This window comes from Melospiza melodia, chromosome 6, assembly GCF_035770615.1.
Source record: "Melospiza melodia melodia isolate bMelMel2 chromosome 6, bMelMel2.pri, whole genome shotgun sequence".
NCBI classification, from domain to species: Eukaryota; Metazoa; Chordata; class Aves; order Passeriformes; family Passerellidae; genus Melospiza; species Melospiza melodia.
Genome location: NC_086199.1, coordinates 54,294,334 through 54,311,846, shown reverse-complemented (window position 1 = coordinate 54,311,846; position 17,513 = coordinate 54,294,334). Strand labels below are relative to the sequence as shown.

At 42.1% G+C, this 17,513-nt stretch overlaps 1 protein-coding gene across 2 annotated transcripts in view; it reads left to right on the top strand.

Annotated features, from left to right (window-relative positions):
* Nucleotides 1-557: 557 nt before the first annotated feature.
* SHANK2 (SH3 and multiple ankyrin repeat domains 2) overlaps nt 558-17,513 on the top strand; it is a 271,165-nt gene continuing 254,209 nt past the window's right edge. For both annotated transcript variants that reach the window (XM_063158210.1, XM_063158209.1), the window contains exons 1-2: nt 558-643; nt 12,253-12,322. The gene's annotated coding sequence lies outside the window, so the exon portion shown is untranslated. The remainder of the gene's footprint in view (nt 644-12,252; nt 12,323-17,513) is intronic.

Sequence of the window (17,513 nt, the reverse complement as noted above, 5' to 3'; positions counted from 1 at the left end):
CCCTGGCTGTAGGAAGGCGTCCTGGCTTCTGAGATGATCTCTATCCAATTAGACAACATTCTCCTAGGACAGCACTGGGTGTAGCACATTGCTATGAGTTTTGTTTCTGTGCATTACTTTAATGATGCTGCCATCAGTGCAGTGGACTGGACAATTTCTGTCCTCTCCAGGAAATGCTGGGATAGGGTTTTCTGAAGCATGCTACAGCCTGAAAAACATAAGCCACATGATACCCATTCCTACTGCTGCTGCTCACCTACCCTTTGTTACTGTCTTTGGGTCAGACCTGGTAAAGGTGAAAAGTTTCAAGTGGAATGGCAGTTTTTTGGTAGACAGGCTTGTCTTCCTGTCTGCTGCAGGTTATAAGGATGTAATTCCTATTAGGACAAGCAGGATGTGCCAGCTGTAGGTTCCTGAGGAAAGGAATGGAGCTGTTGTTCTTGCCATCTCTCTGAAATAGGCCTGAAAGCTGCTTGGGAAGTCAGCAGGTCACAGAAATGTAATGCTTTCCCTGCTCTTTGCTTCCAGCCCTGTTCCATCCCCTTGGATCCATTCTGTCCCCACTGGAGCCATCCCACCAGGACAGAGGAGCAGGTGTGGCCTCGTGGGTGCCTTCGGAACCGCTCCGCTCGTGGGTACAGAGGTGAGCTCAGAGGGGGCACAGAGGCTTCTCACAGGGGGAAAAGCCACTTCAGGGCCAGCACTGTGTGTCCCTCCTGGCCTCTCACCCCACAGGACTTGTCTCATACCTGTGGGTGCTGTTTTTCCTGTTTTCTGCAAAACTGAACTGAGCTCACTCTTTTTCATGTGTTATAGAGGGCAAACGCACACCACTTTGCCATCAGTATAGTATTTACCTGATGGTAAAGATCACCTTAAATGAATATTTGAACATGTTATCATGGAGCAGCTTAACTTTTGGCAAATTCTGCTTTTTTTCCTCTGGCCTTTGCACTTGTACAGTCAGGTCTGAAAACTGTTTCACTGTGAATGCCCCTTTGCTTGTCAGTCAAGGAAACTGAACGTGCAGGATAAAGCCAAGTGAAATTTTTATACTTCACAACCCAGGGAAAACATTTGAGAAACAAAAGTGTTTATTTTCCCTACTTGGAGGTCCTCAGCTGGTGCCAGCAGCTCTGCTGAACTTGGTTATTTATGCCAATATTCAGACTTAAAAACTGCAAGTGTTAATGCAGAGAGCTGCCTTTAAACACCACATGGAAGAAAATATGTCAAGGTCCCAAAAAGATTCATACCACAAAAAAGCAGTCCAAGGCAGTATTTTGCTTTTCTCTTCTCTTTTCTGTTCCCTCCCTATGCTATCCCAATAACCCCATTTTTCTCCTGAGGAGAGTGATATTTCCCACACAGCTGTGCAGTGTCAGTGCAGTGCCTGATATCCCATGGAGCTGGATCATGGGGCTCTGCTTCTTTGTTTTCCAGGGGATTGTGTTTTTAATCCCAAATGTTTGTGTATCACAGTGTTGGTGACTGGTAGCTTTTGCGCTTCCCCTTCTATAGAGGATGTGATCTTCATTTTTAATGAGTTCCTGAAATAAACACCTTCTTATGTTTCACAGCACAAAAGAGAAAAAGGAGCCTTTTTCAAAGCTTCACTCAAAACTTAAACATTTCCTTGAAATTTTCTCTCCTGTGGTAATCCACCTGTTTGATATGACTTTCTCTTTTGTCAACAAAGCTGGGCTAAAACTTTGAGGATGACTCTGAAACTTTCCTCCCATGAGACTTCAGATTGACAAAGAAAGTACAAAACTTCACAAAATTAAACTCATCAAATTATGTACTGTTCCCTTTTTTGCAAAGCTTCCTTACTTGCCAAACAAGATAGGATAAAATACTGGGGAAATTATACTGAATGCAGCGGTTTGTTTAGGAGAAAATGCATGTTGAATTCTTTGGATACAGTTTGCTCATGCTCATGACTTCTATTCAGTGTGGCAGATATTGTATAGTACAAAATGACATGTGCAGTAGTATATTCATTTAATTGATATTTATTGATACTAAGAGTCTATAATTTTTAACTTAAACTGAAAATAATATCCTACTGAGATCTTCAGATATCAGCATTTCCTTGCTGGTCAGCTGGAAGTGTGAAATGGTCCTGTGAAGTGTAATCTAAATAAAAACTTTTCATAATTTATACTCCATATCAGTGTAATCATTAACCCAAGCCTTGCAACTTTTTAAAATTAAAAACCTGCTTGACCTACATGGTAGTTTTAGCTTTTCAGTTTGAAATCTGGATTTATTTCATTTTTATATTTTTCCTTTTTTTTTTTTTTTTTTTTTGTAAACAGTCTATTCTATTGCAATCTCTCAGTAAGTAAGTATTTATGATAAATTTTATTATGGCAAAAAAATATTTAAGTTAGGCTTTAGTTTGTCACATACACAGCGCTTACACGCACTTTTTCCCAAGGAAAAAACCCCAACCCACTTCAACTGCTGTGTATAAAGCAGTTTATAAAGTGCAGTCAATATGAGTGAAAATTGTTCAGTTTTTTTATTTTTTAAAGTCCATATTGGATTAGTACCTGATGCTTAAGTAAAGACTTTCCTTAAAGTCTTATTTGACTTATGAAGGCTTTTGCATTAAAGTTATATTTGCCCTATATAGGGAAAATATGCTGCAATATCATGAAGGTGGTGGATTAAGTTGGGAACCATTGTTCATTGAGCTCTGCACCACGAGAGATGTAAGCTGGAATTTGTAGTTGAAATTTGGGTTTAAAATTTGGTTTAGAATGGATAAAGGACATTTTTGCATGGTGGATGTTGTACTGTGTGGGCTTTGCAGAATGGGACTACAAAGACAAAGCTTTTAATAAGGGTAAGAGTCCTCTTGGAACAGCACAAAGAGATTCCCACTGCTGCTGTCTGAGCAGGACTGGGGTAAGCCCAGACCTCTGTGCACCTGAGTGCTGCTGAGCTGGGGAGTGTCCCCTCCTCAGCCTTGCTCTTCTCTGCACACTGTGGGAGCAAAAACCTCAGCAAAGCACTGCCAGCACACTGCCAGTACTGGGACGCCCTTAGAAATTGGGTTTTATTTGGGGAAAAGAGAAATTGATTTTTTTTATTTTCTCTCTATGAAATGATGTCTCAATTGTAGGCACACAATTTGTGGGAATTGCAAGGGGGGCTGTGGCTGAGTCTCATCCCCAATGGCACAGCTGTGAGCAGCAGGTGAGCAGCACTGACTGCAATGAGCCAGGGAGTGCCTGGGGGCACTGCCCAACCACCAAAGGGAGCAGAGGGCACACAGGGGCAGGGCATCACCAGGAGGGGATAAAAGGCTGGGCCAACAAACAAGAAGGGCAGATGCCTGCAGCCTTCTGAAATGGCAGGGTGTTACTCTGGATAGGCAGGTGCCTGAAACCTTCTGCTGTGGTGAGGTGTTACTCTGGGTGTGCAGATGCTTAAAGCCTTCTGAAATTGTGTGGTGACGCTTGGTGTATTGTGGCTGTCTCAACTGTGACACATGCTGTTAAATCTTGATGGATACCTGGTTTTCAGAGCTTCTAGGAACTCAAATTAATCTCAGTGTGTTATGGGGAAACTTGGTAAGCTCTTAATTGAAAGTATTACTTCTCGGGTGGGACTCCTACTGATAAGGTTGTGTTCTAATCTGTTCAAAATATTGTCTGCAAATAGAAGGATAATGAGCAGGGATATCCAATTTGCTAATTGTGCTGCTAATAGGCTATTAACAGCTCCTCCTGTTTGCACTAAGTGATGGTACTTGTTTCAGGTTGCTTCCTATTGTGTTTAGCAGCATTAATGAGGCACACAAGGTGCTTGTGTGTTTTGTCCTCTGAAGGATCTCCCAGTTTGTCTGGGGCTGGTAATGCCATCATGTTCCTGATGCCAGTAGGAAAAATATAAGGATATGGCTGGTAGGAGCTGTGGTGCCCTGGAGATGCAGCCAACTCACACCACACTGCTGTCCAGATAGGAAAAGAGTAGGGCCAGGGCCTGAGTTTCACATACCTATATCATGACTTAATGTCTTTGACTTTGTTCTTTATTTACTCCCCAATATCCCAGTTATTCCTGTGAATGCAGCATGGCAAACTGACTCTTGCACAACACTGTCTTTCTGGATTGGGAATAATCAGCTCCATTTCCAATGCTGTGTGTTTGGAATTGGTTTTGCCCAATTCACTTCATATGACACTTCATGTTAATCAGCTTTCTATTCAAATTGCCTTTCCCTTGCCCAGTCATCTCTCTCCTGCTGTTCCCTGTTGCCAGCTGCTCTCCTCCCTTCAGATTTATCACTAACCTTGTTGGAAGTTGAGCTGGAAATGTTCAGAGAGCGATGTCAGTTTTGCTATTTGCTGCAGCTCCACAGACAGCTCCTGGTTCCTTCCCTGTAGGACCCAGAGCTGTTCCTTGGAGGAAGAGCACTCCCAGGAACCCCCCAGGATGGTCAGGCTGCTGAGATCTTACTCTGGATTATTGCCAGTAATGGCTTTTGCAGCTATTCTGTGCTCCCTGCTGTTCTTTCTTTCTTTCACATAACTAGGAAAGCATTCTCTGTCACCTGGAGATTAAAGAATTGCTTAATGGAAGCCTTATTCATCTTTTAGCAAGTGAGTGTTCATGTATTTCACACACACAACTGTGCTCTTTGAAGTCCTGCAGGGACTTTCTCTCTTTTTTTTCCTGTGGTGCACTTTGTGATTGTGTCTCAGGTCAGGGTGACACGGTGCACATTAGTTTTGCTTTGTTCCTGACAGACACACACCTTGTGTTTTCTGGGTGAGGAAGGGAAGGGCTGTTTCTCTCTGAGGTTGTATTTGAATAGAACCACTCTGTTTCTCAAGGTAATGATTGCTCAGAGGCTGCTGCTACCCCATGTATATTGAATATTTGAATTCACTTTGCAGGCTGCATGGCCATATGTTGCTTAGGGGTGTATTAACATTTAATTTTTCATTGTGGAAGGTCAGAGTTCCATACAGCAATCTCCACATTTGTATAGCTGCTCTGTAATAGCTGAGTGACTTTTTATAGGTGTGTGTGACTTCTTTAATACCTTAATTTTTGGGGCATCAATTTTCTTAGTACTGTATTATTTCATAGTTTTTATGGGCTTAAACAAACAACTTTGTGGCTAACAAAACTAAGTCACAAGGGCAAGGCTGACTAACCTGTACCAGGGCAGGGAACAAACTGAATAGAAGAAACACATGACCAAAGACAGAGTGACCCATGTTTGAAAGTGAGAGGAAAAATGTACTTTGTGTTTACACTCTGTGTACTCTAGGCAGTGCCAAGTTATTGCAAATGGAAGACCTTAAATTACATTGATACAGTGAGTGGGGATCCAGGGCTAAATAAACCCCCTGTGGGAAGAATAGGTGGTGTTCTGTGCAGTAGATCCTTACGGGAAAATCCAAACAAATAAATGGATGCCTGGCAGAACTCTGCTGCACTATGTTATGTGAGTAAGGAGTTTGTATCTGTGGCTTGGATGCTCTGCTGCTATTGGGAAATGACCTTTCACTCTGTGGGGACGTAGAGGAGGGACAATGTTCTTCACTTCTCCCCAGAGCCCAGGGCAGCAGACCTTCAATTCAGCACCCAGAGCCTCAGGGCAGGGCTGGCAAACTGGTGCCAAGCTCATCTCCCAGCACTTGTGATGTGACAGCAGCGTGGGTGACACTCCCGGGGGGACGCTGTGCCCAGTGAGGGGCAGCTGGTGTGACATAGCCGTGTCTCATGGCTGCTCCACTGGAGACAGCTGGAGTCAGGTGTTGTGTACATCAAATGTCAGGAGCTGCCTTCCTGGGGGTTTCTTTTCCAGCTGTAATTCTCCTGTAATGAGCATTTCAGTGTGTTTTCAGCAAAAGTAAATCAGTGTTGCGTAATTTGCTTGATTGGCATGGGTTTTATTGGTCCAGCTTGAGCTCTCCGTTGAGATTTGTGTACATCTGCCAGTTTCATTCTCTTTTCTCCCATCCCTTTATTTGCCTGGGAGCACTGGCTTCCCTGGGTTGTTAAGGAGACTCAGCATTTATACCTGGTTGTTTTAAACCAAGATTGTTATCTTAATGCATTACCTGCATGTGGCTGTCCAAAATGCTTATGAATTTCTGAGTTGTGGAGCCCTTTGTATTATTCCATTTGTTGTGCTTCCAGTTTCCTTGAACCTTGGTTGTTACTATTTGTGCTCCTGAGGGAGAGAAGAGAATCCTGTCTCAGTTTGGACTGGATAAGGGGGTCCATGTCCAGATCTTGTTGATCTGGGAGAAACTGAACAACCTGTATTTTGACAAGTAACTTACACAATTTTTAAGATGTTTGTGGTTTTTCCCTTTTTTATTTGTTTTGCTTATAATTTTCTCCATGGAGAGCTCATGTACTGCTCATCAGCTTAATTAGGCCTGATGAATTTCTTGAGATCACACTGCTGCAGCTCTTAACCTTTGCAGCTTGTTATGTACATGGTGGTTTCCTTGCTAGACCTTCACCAAATTTTAGATTACCACAGATGTTTTCTTTATTGTTGAGATGACTACTGTAGTAGCTTTAGTAAGAACAGTTTAATCTTCCCGAAGAGATTGATGTACTTATTTGAAAATTATTCAGAATATTGCAATTTGAAGTGCAATATATTGCACTTTATCTTGCATTTCTCTTTCACTTAAGTACTGCTAGTGATACAAACAGTTTTTTAACCCAGTACCCCCAAAATGAGCAATCTGTCCACTTTCACCAATCTGAATGTGTTGCCAAGAAACTGAACAGGATGGGGCTGGGTTGACCTGAGTGTTTCAGTGGAGTTTCAGTGCAGCAAGACCTGGCAGCTGAATAATTCATTTGTGAGCAGGACACCAGGGCTGTCCTTGCACAGGTCAGTCACGATGCTGGGCTCTCTCCCTCTCATTACTCCATCTTTCATCTCTCTCCACTTAGCATAGCTCAGCCAGCAAAGTTAATAGATTCCCATCTTTCACTGAAATTCCTGTCTTGAAGGGGATGATAAAGAAGCAGAGGCTGCAGCTGCCCTCGGTGATTTGTGATTTATAACTGAGGGGAGAGATCTCCCTCCTGTTGTAACAACAGTGACAAGTGTTGCCACAATGCAGCAGTGATTGTTTAGATGGGACATGTAAATAAAACAGAGCCATCTGGACTGCTAAAAACACAGCAAACACAGAATTGTGCTACTGGGACTGAATTCAGGCTGTTTCTCCCTTTTAGGTAATCAGAACCTATGGACTTCATTCACTTTGTGGAAGTATTTTTTTCTTTTTGGTCATCAGCTGTTAACATTTACAACCCTTGGAAGGTGCTGAAGTCTGAAAAACCACCAGCCTGCCTTTTTTTGATACATACAATTAACAGGCTTTCCTTTGGGCTAAGGCTCAGCATCCACTTTTAGGGTAGGTAGGACATGGGTACAAGTTTTCCTGTGTATCTGAGTTTCAAAGTTCTCCACTATCTCATAGAATAAAAGACCAGAAAATGTTCAGTGCAAAATTTAGGATTGAATTCATTGAGTTGGACAGAGCTGAGAACCTACATGAAAAATTACATCTGAGGTGAGCACCTTCTGGCTCGTTGGAGAGCTTATATTATTTAGCAGTTATCAGGGGTTTTTGCAGTATTTGGGAAATGAAATAATTATGAGCCATGAACTGAGGGCACATTTTTCTTTCAAAAATCACTTATTGCTGATAATTTGCAGTACTCCATACTCCTTTAAGTATATTGCCATTTTATATTTAAAAAAGCATAGGAAGGGGGGATTTTTCTTTCCATATTGGAAATGGATTTTTAACCTACTCTGATCAGACAGCCACAATGCAGGATCTGATGCTAGACTTATGTGGAATTATATTATTCTTTACATGTTGTGGCTTTAAGTGCCTTCAAAGAAGTAATATCTGGGAGATTCTTTAATATATATGAAATTAACAGTGCATGTTGTTGGGATTTGGACAGGAATTACATTTTGGTATTTAGTTGTTTAATGCTAGCTTGAACTTGCTGCCATAAACAGTGAATAATCTGAAGGCACAAAGCATCTGGTGTTTCTGAAGATCATTCTTTGCTGCCACACACTATACAAGCATTTAGGCCATTATGTTTAGGCTGCTGAGGAAAAAAAGATTAGTGGAGCATAGAAAAAACACCAATGAGAGACACAAATATGTGAGTTCATTCCAGCAAGTGTTTGAGCAGCTGTAGACTTCATATTTAGTTCTGAAAAAGTCCATGTGGAATTCTGTTCAGAATTTTAAATATGTGCCCAAATATGGTGTCTCCTGATGAAAATTACTATTTTTCCACTTCTTTGAACAGTTTTCCTGATTCTGTTCACATTTCCACCTCATGACCAGGTTTTGTTTGCACTGGCTTTACATAATTGCAGGATTAGCTGAGAGTAGCCTCCCAAAATCTCAGGTAGCTCTTCCCTTGCTACACTCATTTTTCAGCTCATTGCCTCCTTCTTTGCTGAGCTGGAATCAAATCAGGTTTAGTTATTACGTCTCTCCCAGGCAGGATTTGAATCCATCATGTGCTGGAGACACAAGCCTTGCTCTTAGTGCTTCCCTCAGTATTTGAGCTCTCAATTTAATCTCGGGGGGAAGGTAGAGAATTCAGTGTGTGAGTTTGGGGTCTGTTAGTGCTAAAGACATCTGGGAGTCTCTGAAAATTGCTCAACTAATGGACTGCCTGCAGCCTGACAGTGCAAAGTACCTTCAGCTCCCTGTAAATTCCATGAGTTTCCTGTTAAAGCAGCAGCCAGGGCTTCCATGCAGCATAGCTGGCCTGTTTTAGCAGGGTTTTAACTAAAATGGATGGTGTCAAGTGTTCTGTAGTCAAATGAACTGTACTGGTATTCACATTCCTAGACATCAGGTATAAATTACCTTTGGTTTTATAGGCTGCTAGGAAAAACATGAGCCTATGTGCCACTAAAAAGGTGGATGACATTTTTATGTACCTGACAACAGAGAGAACAGGATGCTGTGAGTGTTTGTGTTCAGAAAAGTCAGGGTTAAATGAATGAAGTGTGCCATATGAAGTTGTATTAATTTAGGCATGCTCATCCTGTCACTGAATGCTCCCAAGTGCTTCATTTTTGAGTGTTTCAGTGTATCCCCTTTCTGTGCCATCCTCATAAATTATCAGGGATGGCTGTTTCTCTGTGGCTGTGCAGGCATCTGTGCAGATAAGCTGGCTGGTCAGCTGGGAGCCAGCTCAGAAACAGAACCTGGGAATTCTCTGGCAGTGGAAGAGAATTAAGAAATTGGACAGAAATACCCACTCGAGGTTGCTGATGGGCTGTATGGTTTTTGTGGACTTGTTTGTGTGAGCCAGAAGAAGTACATGCTTGTAGTTGAATTTATTTTTGGTTAGTAACTTGTACTTTCCCAGGTGTGCACCTGGGCCTAGAGAAACACCCCCAAACAAGGTTACCTTCCTGCTTGGGGATTCTTTAAACTGTGAAAAAAAGAATGGGAAAATCTTGGTGTTTTCATTCCTCTTGCTAAAATTCACACAGTTTTTGCAATGTTTTCTCATTTTGCCAGACCTGGGGGAAGGTTTGCCCTCTGTCAGATCTTTTGGGAGTGTTTTCTCTGCAGCACAGTGGTACAGCAAGGGCTTTCCTCCAGCAGTGGCAGCAGCTGGGCTTGGGAGGCAGCATCCCAGCTGATTTGCCTGGGGGCAAAGAGCAGGGAGAAGGAGCTGAGGAGGAGGCCTATAAATACTGCATGGCTGCAGCTCTGCTGCTCCCTGAACCGAGTTACCACTGCTACAGTGCACTCTGCAAAAATGTCACATCCCTTCAGTGCTCAGCACTGAGTCGGGTGGAAATCAAACTGCACCGTTTGTTTGGGGTGGCTTGGAGTCACCCTGGCATTTTAGAGATGGATTTGATCAGGAAAGTGGCTTGTGTGACTGTGCTGTCAGCCTTTCCTCCCTTCCTTGTCCATCTCCTGCCACTTTCCAATGGCTCTGGAATTTACTGCTCAACTTCAGCCAAAGTTTTTAAAGGATCAGAAATCCCTGAAGGTGTTACATTCCTACAAACATGTTGGAAATGGGTGCTTAGGTGTAGGAGAGACCCTCCCCAGTGGAGCTCCTACAGAGGGAAAAGCACCTTGCCTGTCATGGTTGGTGTTTTTCCAGGGGGATGAGCCTGTGCATGGCCCTGCTCTCTTGCCCAGCCACACATGGAAGTGATGTCTGGAAGGGAATCCTCCTGCAGGGGGAAGTGCTGGGGACGTGCAGTAATTGAGACTTTCACAGCATAGAGATTTATTTAGGGATGCATTGGAGGTTCTGTGACAATGAGGAGCTTCTGCTCCCCTGATCCTGTGCTTGAGGAGAGGGAAAAGCAGGATCTGGGAGGGGACTTGGTTTTTGTCTACCTGTGGGTGTTAAGGGAATCTTATTGCAGAAATAGCAGAGAGGCCAGTTGCTCACTGTTCCAGTGTCAGTGCCTTTCTCCACTGTGTAAAATACTCAGTCTCATCAAGAAGTCAGGATTGGCACAATTTATTTTCATTTTCCTGTGAATTTGCAGTATATAAATACTTTCATTTAAAGAGCTTTCCCCATCTCTTGGCAAGCCATGGGTTTTCAAGAGATTTGCTTATCCTTAGGGTTAGCTCTGGACAGCGCAGTGAAAAACAAGTCAGCGTCCAAAATGCAAAGTGGAAGCACGCTGCTGGATAAGAGGAGTTTGGCCTCCACACAGAACCAGCTTCTGGCATCCCCCTCTCTTCCACTATCAAGTGCAAGCTGTTGCTGTGCTCTTACCTTTATTCAGTCTGACCAGATGTAAATCTTTCCTAGAGGCAACAGAGCCTGGTCTTGGAATATGTTGAGCTGATGTGTCAGCGTTTGAGAGCAGTTTTGGAAAGTTTTCTCTCTGATATCTGCAATCCCAGGTTATTCTTCCTCTCTCTGGATCCCTTTAGAAACTGAAAGCTGGTGTGCATAAAAGACAGTTCAAAAGTAGAAGCAGTTTATCTCATCTCAGATTAAGAAACCGGTCAGGTCAGTTTATTTTGGTTTCCTTTCAACCTGCTGACTTCTTTCCTTGCCTTGTTTTTGCCTTGTGAGAAACAGCTGCTAAACTTTTTTACCAACCTTTCCTGTAGCCCCCGTGGTCATGGAAATCACATTTTTATCTCCCACCCTAAAAATGCAAAACCTACCAGGCTTAATCTCAAACACAGCTGACACTGGTACAAAATACAGTAATTCAGTGGGGGAAATGTCCTTTAATAGTTCCTTTTGTTGCTGCTGAAAGAGCAGAATCACACAGGTGCTGGAGACAGATATGCAAGTATTTTCTTCCTACTCAGAACATTTTAGATAGGAATGTTTGTTTATAGTGAACTGTGTCAAAGTCTAAATTAAAGAATGGGCTTAAATACGCTGAAAGTATAATAATTCAGCAGTATTTTCTGATGGAGAACCATTCAGCACAGTACAACAAAAAATAGAGTTCGTCAAACTTTCTGTTGCAATGGGAATACCTGGGTTTCCCCTTCCATTTAGATCTGTAAGAAGAGAAAAATAAAATACATAACAGGAAAGAATTTTGTTCACCATGAACTTCTAACCATCAATGAAGGCAGTCATGCACACTTGGGAGCACAGCTGGATATGGATATTGGATGCATGCTGTGCCCAGAGCTGGACTGGGATGCTCAGCACATGTTTCTGATTTGGAGAATCCCTGCAGACAGCAGACCCAAATTTCAGGGTCTCAGGCAGGCCTGGGGAGGCAAAACCCAGCATTTTGCCACTTGTACTTGGGCTGTTCAGCAGATGCACATTCTTGGGATGCTCAGAGCTCTGGCAAGACTTAAATCAAGAAGATGTTTGTGGGGAGCAGCAGAGCAGCACCTTTCACCTTCTGTCAGATCTGGCCTGAAATGTCTTTCTTAATAACCAGAAGAGCCTATTTTTGTCTCAGTGCTGACTTCATGAGCCAGAGGCACTCTGGAGTGAGTGAAGCCATGGCAGGCTCTGCCCCTGCAAAGCTATGCATAATATTTATATTACAGTATGAGGAATACCTTGGGAATTTGCAATGTAGTAAAATTCCTCTCTCCTTTTCCTATCAAAATCTTTGTGGAGAAAGAAAATCTCCTTGAGCGTTTCTGCCTTCTAACATTTAAATAAGGTGGCCATTAGGTCACTTAATTTCTTTCTTCAGCTATAAATCTTTATATCTTTCTGTGTTTTGTTCAGGAATCTGAGATGAAAGAGAACTAGATTCTGATGATCATCTTGTCACTGTTGCTGTCACCTGTGTTGACAGGTAAGTGTGCCAAGCTGGTTTTGAAGACAAAATGTTTGAATTATTTGTGTCACGTGGGCAAAGCTGCAGTTACAGCCCAGGACTCACCTGTGGGTTGTGCTGAATGCTGCAAAGGTGAGTTTTTCAACTAACAAGTGATCAAAAATGCTTCCAAAACTTTCTTGATCTCCAGAAATGAAATTGTTCCTCCTTCTGCTTTATGGGGGTGGGTGGGTTACAAAAATTATCTCAGAGCAGAGGAATTTGCAGTTGAACTGCAGCCTGGAGTGAAGATGGCTGAAAGGTCTGGTTGACTTTTATCCTCCTCCTCCCCAAAGTACCTGAAATATGAACTAGCAGATGGATGAAATTATCATAGTTCTTGTGTTAGACATGACACCCACCCTGTTTTCATCTAGGGGTAATTTATTAATAGGGTCCATGCAAATCTGCAGCTGATGTTAGGACTGGATGAAGAATTTCTTGGATTTTGTACAGTTAGGTGAGAACTGATGGACTTGAGCCTCTTGTGATACAGCACAATCATATTTCTTTTATCTCTTACCTTACCTAAATGCTGCATTTTCAGTCTTTCCTATTACTAAAGACTTCAAGTCCCTACATTTGTTATAAATGTCTTTATCTTTGCTTTTCTGATTCTTTCAAAACACAGTCCCAAAAGTTTTGGCAGCGCTCTGGAGATGACAGAGAACTTCTTATGAGAACAATTTCTTGAAGTAACATAACTTTCTTGGCTTCCATTTCAATCATTACAACATAAATTGAAACATGAAATTCAGAGATCAGAAAACTAGAACAAAAAGGACACTGATTGAAACTTAGGTTTCCTTTTGGTGAAGCATGATGCTTCTGTATGATCTGAAAACTAAAAAACTCATTTTCTCTGTGATAAGAGGAACTGAAGGTGCCTTTTTTTTGCACTGGCTGCTGCAGGTGTCTGTGTCAATGTGCATTTAGGAACACAGATCAAGGACTGGATGGTGAGTCCTAACAGTGCCTTGGGATGAGCACTGGAAGGAGAATGAAAATACAAAAATTATGTGAAATGTGTCAGGTGGGTTGCTGTAAATTGTGTGGTGACATGAAGCAGTGTAATTTGGATCACTAGTATGTAAAAATGGAAAAGGAGGAAGATTTTAAAAATGTGTATGCTTCAAAGCTCAGCCTAATGAATTTCTAGCTTATCAGGGCATTTAATAATTGACTGTTTGCTTCTGTGGTAGGGCCCCATCAAAGATAAGCACACCAACCTAAAGAGAGGGGTGCAGAAACAGGTGTGCAAATTTGGATTTTAGGTGTTGTGTTTGACAGTGTGTTGAGTTGATGGGAATAACTGTGGCTGAAATTGCAGGGACACCTTCCACTATCCCAGGGTGCTCCAAGCCCTGTACAGCCTGGCCTTGGACACTTCCAGGCATCCAGGGGCAGCCACAGCTTCTCTGGGCACCCTGTGCTAGGGCCTCACCAGCTCCTGAGTAAAGAATTTCTTCCTGATCTAAATCTCCTCTCTTTCAGTTTAAAACCATTCCTCCTTGTCTTGCCTATGGGAAAAGACACTCTCTTTCTTTTATATAAGCCTCCTTTAGGAAGCATGTAAGAAAATTCAGCTGATATGTAAGTGGTTGCTTTCCATGTGTGATGGAAAAACCAAGAGGAGAAGTTTGGGTTTATTAAGAACTGCAGAAAACTTTTGAGGTGAGGCAAATAGTGCTGGCAAGTGTGAAAAAAAAACAACCCAAAACCAGCTGTGAGGGAGGCTACATAAAAGCTGTGGGAGAACATTAAGCAGACACAAAACCTAATAGCAAATATTTAAAAATGCTTCTTTACAGGGTCAGCCCAGCTGCCAGTTCTATAGAAACCCAGGAGCCCTTCCAAGCACAGTGTTCCTGGGCAGCACTGCCTGTCATTCCTAGGAAGTGATGGTCACACGTGGGTGTCCTTCACAAAGGTTCTGTCAAATCCTCTCTCAGCAGCTGCTCCTTTTGAAACATTTTATTAAATCTTTTTCTAAATATTTTCTCCATGGCAGAGACTGATAGTAGTATGCCTGGAGTGCAAATGATCCTGGTTTTCTTATTAGGATTATTTTCTATCCTGAGTCAATCAACTTTTATTTTTTTTTTGTAAATGCTTTTATATTCGGTTTGCATATCTTGATTAGACTGTGATAATTTCCATGGCTGGAATCTCCAAAGTGTGCTGTCAAGAAATTATAAATGGTAATGAATTCACTTAATCAGGACTTCCAGGAGTACAATCAACATGAAATCTAGTCAATTAGAAATAAATCTGTTTAAAGTATTTCTGGTTCTCCAACAGTCTCGTTTGAGGCCTTATGTTACCTGGGACTGAATTAGAGACCTACACAGACAGGTAGAAAAAACACTTTGTAAGAAATCACTGTGAAGGGGTATAAATGAGTCCAGAAATTGAGGTGATGCTGAAATTTGCTTGAATCTCCATTATAAACTAAGTTACACAGCCACCAGAAGTGTATGGTGCCAGCTGTGACTTGGCACTCTACAGACCTCATCTTGCACCTTGTGTCCAGTTTTGGACCCACCACAGTACAGGAAAGATATGGAAAAACTGGAGCAGGTTCTGTGGAGGGCCACCAAGAAAAAGGGAGCTGGAGTGTTGTCCTGCAAGGACAGGGACAGGTAAGGCTGGAAAAGAGCTGGCTTCAGGGAGATTGTCCAGCAGGCCTGGATAAAAGCATGGACAGCCCAAGCAGATCTCATTGCTGGAATTCTGAGGGCAAGAGGTTGAAATAAAGACCTCCAGAGCCCCCTGTGACACAAATGACTTGGTGATTCTCTGAGTCTAAGGCACAGCAAGTAATCCAGGTGGCTGTGTTCAGGGAGGCTCATTTTATTTTGGTTCTGCATTGAGAGAGGGCTACTTCAGAAAAACAGCTTTGTTGTTATCCTAAGCTGCCTCTAAATTAAAGGTATTGTGAGCAGATAACCCAGGGTGATTTAGCATGCTATTTATTCTTAATACTAAATTCCAAACTAAACCTGGCATTTAAATAGCAAAAACTGGAAGAGTTTATGAATCTGTATTTTCACAGAATAACATTCTTTCTATTTTTTGTTTCCCTTCTTTTGCCTAATGGCCACAAACATGGGTCTCATTCTGTTTTCTTCTTGCCTAAGAAGTGATACTTCATTTCTTGAGCTGTTTACTGAAGGTAATAATTAAACCTTGGTAGTCAATGAGGAAACTGGCTCTTTTAATCAGTTTAATTGGGTTGACTGCGTAATTTTTGGCTGGCTATAATTTGGTAAAAATGAGTTTATCTGTATAATGAATTGAATCAAAAAATCTCAAAGGTCAAGAAAATAATTTTTCTCAGTTATTCTATGGAGTCACTGTGCTGCCTGGGTCAGTTTGGCAGATCATTTAACCTTTCTAAGCCTGCAAATATTTTCTCCACTCTGTCATCATCATCCTCCACCTGCACAACCCTAGAGAATGTCCTTGGTTGTGCCATGAGCACAGGCTGGAGTATAAAGCCCAAAATATTCTTAGCTTGGGTTGGAAAATAGCTGGGGAAGATGCAGCTAAGGTCAGCAGAGCTCCTTTTTCATAATTACCTCTGAGAAAGGAAGAAGTCAGGGAAGTTTTTCTGCAATTAAGGGAAGCCTGGAGACCATCTGGGAACCAGGGATATTTGCTGCAGACAGACACAGATGGGCAGAGGGATGCTGAGGACAGGGCACGGGGCTGTGCCTGCCCTAGAGTTTGGCTACACCAAGAGCTGCTCACCTGCCCTGCTCCTCCTCCTCCTCCTCCCTTTCTGGGTCACCGTTGGTTTGTGGCTTCCCCCTGGACTAAGGGAAGAAATGAAGCTGCTGTGGAGGTCAGGGAAAATCTCCTCCTGCAGGCTCTTGGCAGGAGACTGGCCTGGAACTGCCCACCTGGGGAGTCTGAGCTCTGTGCCCCCAGATCCCACCTGCAGACACCTGCAAACCTCAGCGGGTGTGTCCTGCTGAGTTGAAATAGAAATGAATTCGTTGAAATTAAATGAGAAAAAAACATACACAAGGAGAAAGGGTAATTGATTTTATTTGTTGTGCCTGCTCTCAACCAAAGATAACTCATCCTTTATAAGAAAAACAGAGCATCTATTTGAAGTTTTGCTTTTTTTTTAACTGGCATGTTATTCCATTGATTAAACTAAAGCAAACAATGAGACTATTTCTGTCAACACAGCAAATCAAATGACACAGTAGCCCCCACCAGGATCACATCTGAGGAAAATTCAGGTTAAACTTCATAGCAAGCTCTAAATGCTAACCTGTGTGCAAGGAGGAGAGGAAATCTGCTTTATCTACATTCAAAGCTTGATCTAATCTACATAACAAGACACCAGCAGTACTTCTCTGTTAACATTTTATTCTGTTTTTATTTGAATTATCAGAAAAAAATGTTCTATGGGTAAAGAGGAAAGAGGTTGATAAACATCAAATGCAAATTAACAAGCAACAAAGCTGCTTTGTCCATCAGGGATGTGAAATTGAGGTAAATATGTTCAACAAACTTTGATTTTTTTTTTCTCAGACTCCTTTTGTAAATCTTTTTAAATTCTCTTATGTCCTTTTCCTTCCAACATATCATAATCTTTTTGATATTTACATAGCTAAGTGCAAGCAGAGGCTGGCAGCAGAAAGGCTGGAAAATAAAATGCCTTGCCGTATATGGTAAGAAAATTTGGTGGGCACCCCAAAATGACCAGTGAATCTATTTTCTTAGAAACAGAAAAATTAAAAAATACAAATTGAAGTGGTGTTGTTACTTCAGTATTACTTCAAGAACATGTTGTAACTACTCACATTGTAGCATTCTTGGTTTGGATAAGTGAAGGGGAATTTTTCAGTTAGTGAATCTGCAGCCTATTTTGTCATAGAAAACTTCCAGGATGGGGCACCCATAGCTGCTCTGGGCAATCAGTGCCTCCCCACTTTCACAGTAAAGAATTTCTTTGTGATATTTTATGTAAAAGCTGTCGTGTTATGAAGAAATGCCTTTCTTGATCCAGAACTGCATTATTTTTCCATGTTTCAAGTTGTCTTTTCACACCTTGACTGTTGTTTTGCTCAGGAATACAGTGTTGAGTCGAAGAAGACATCTCACTTTTTGGGTGCAAGTCAAGTTGTGTATCTGGGACAATATGCTTGGTGCA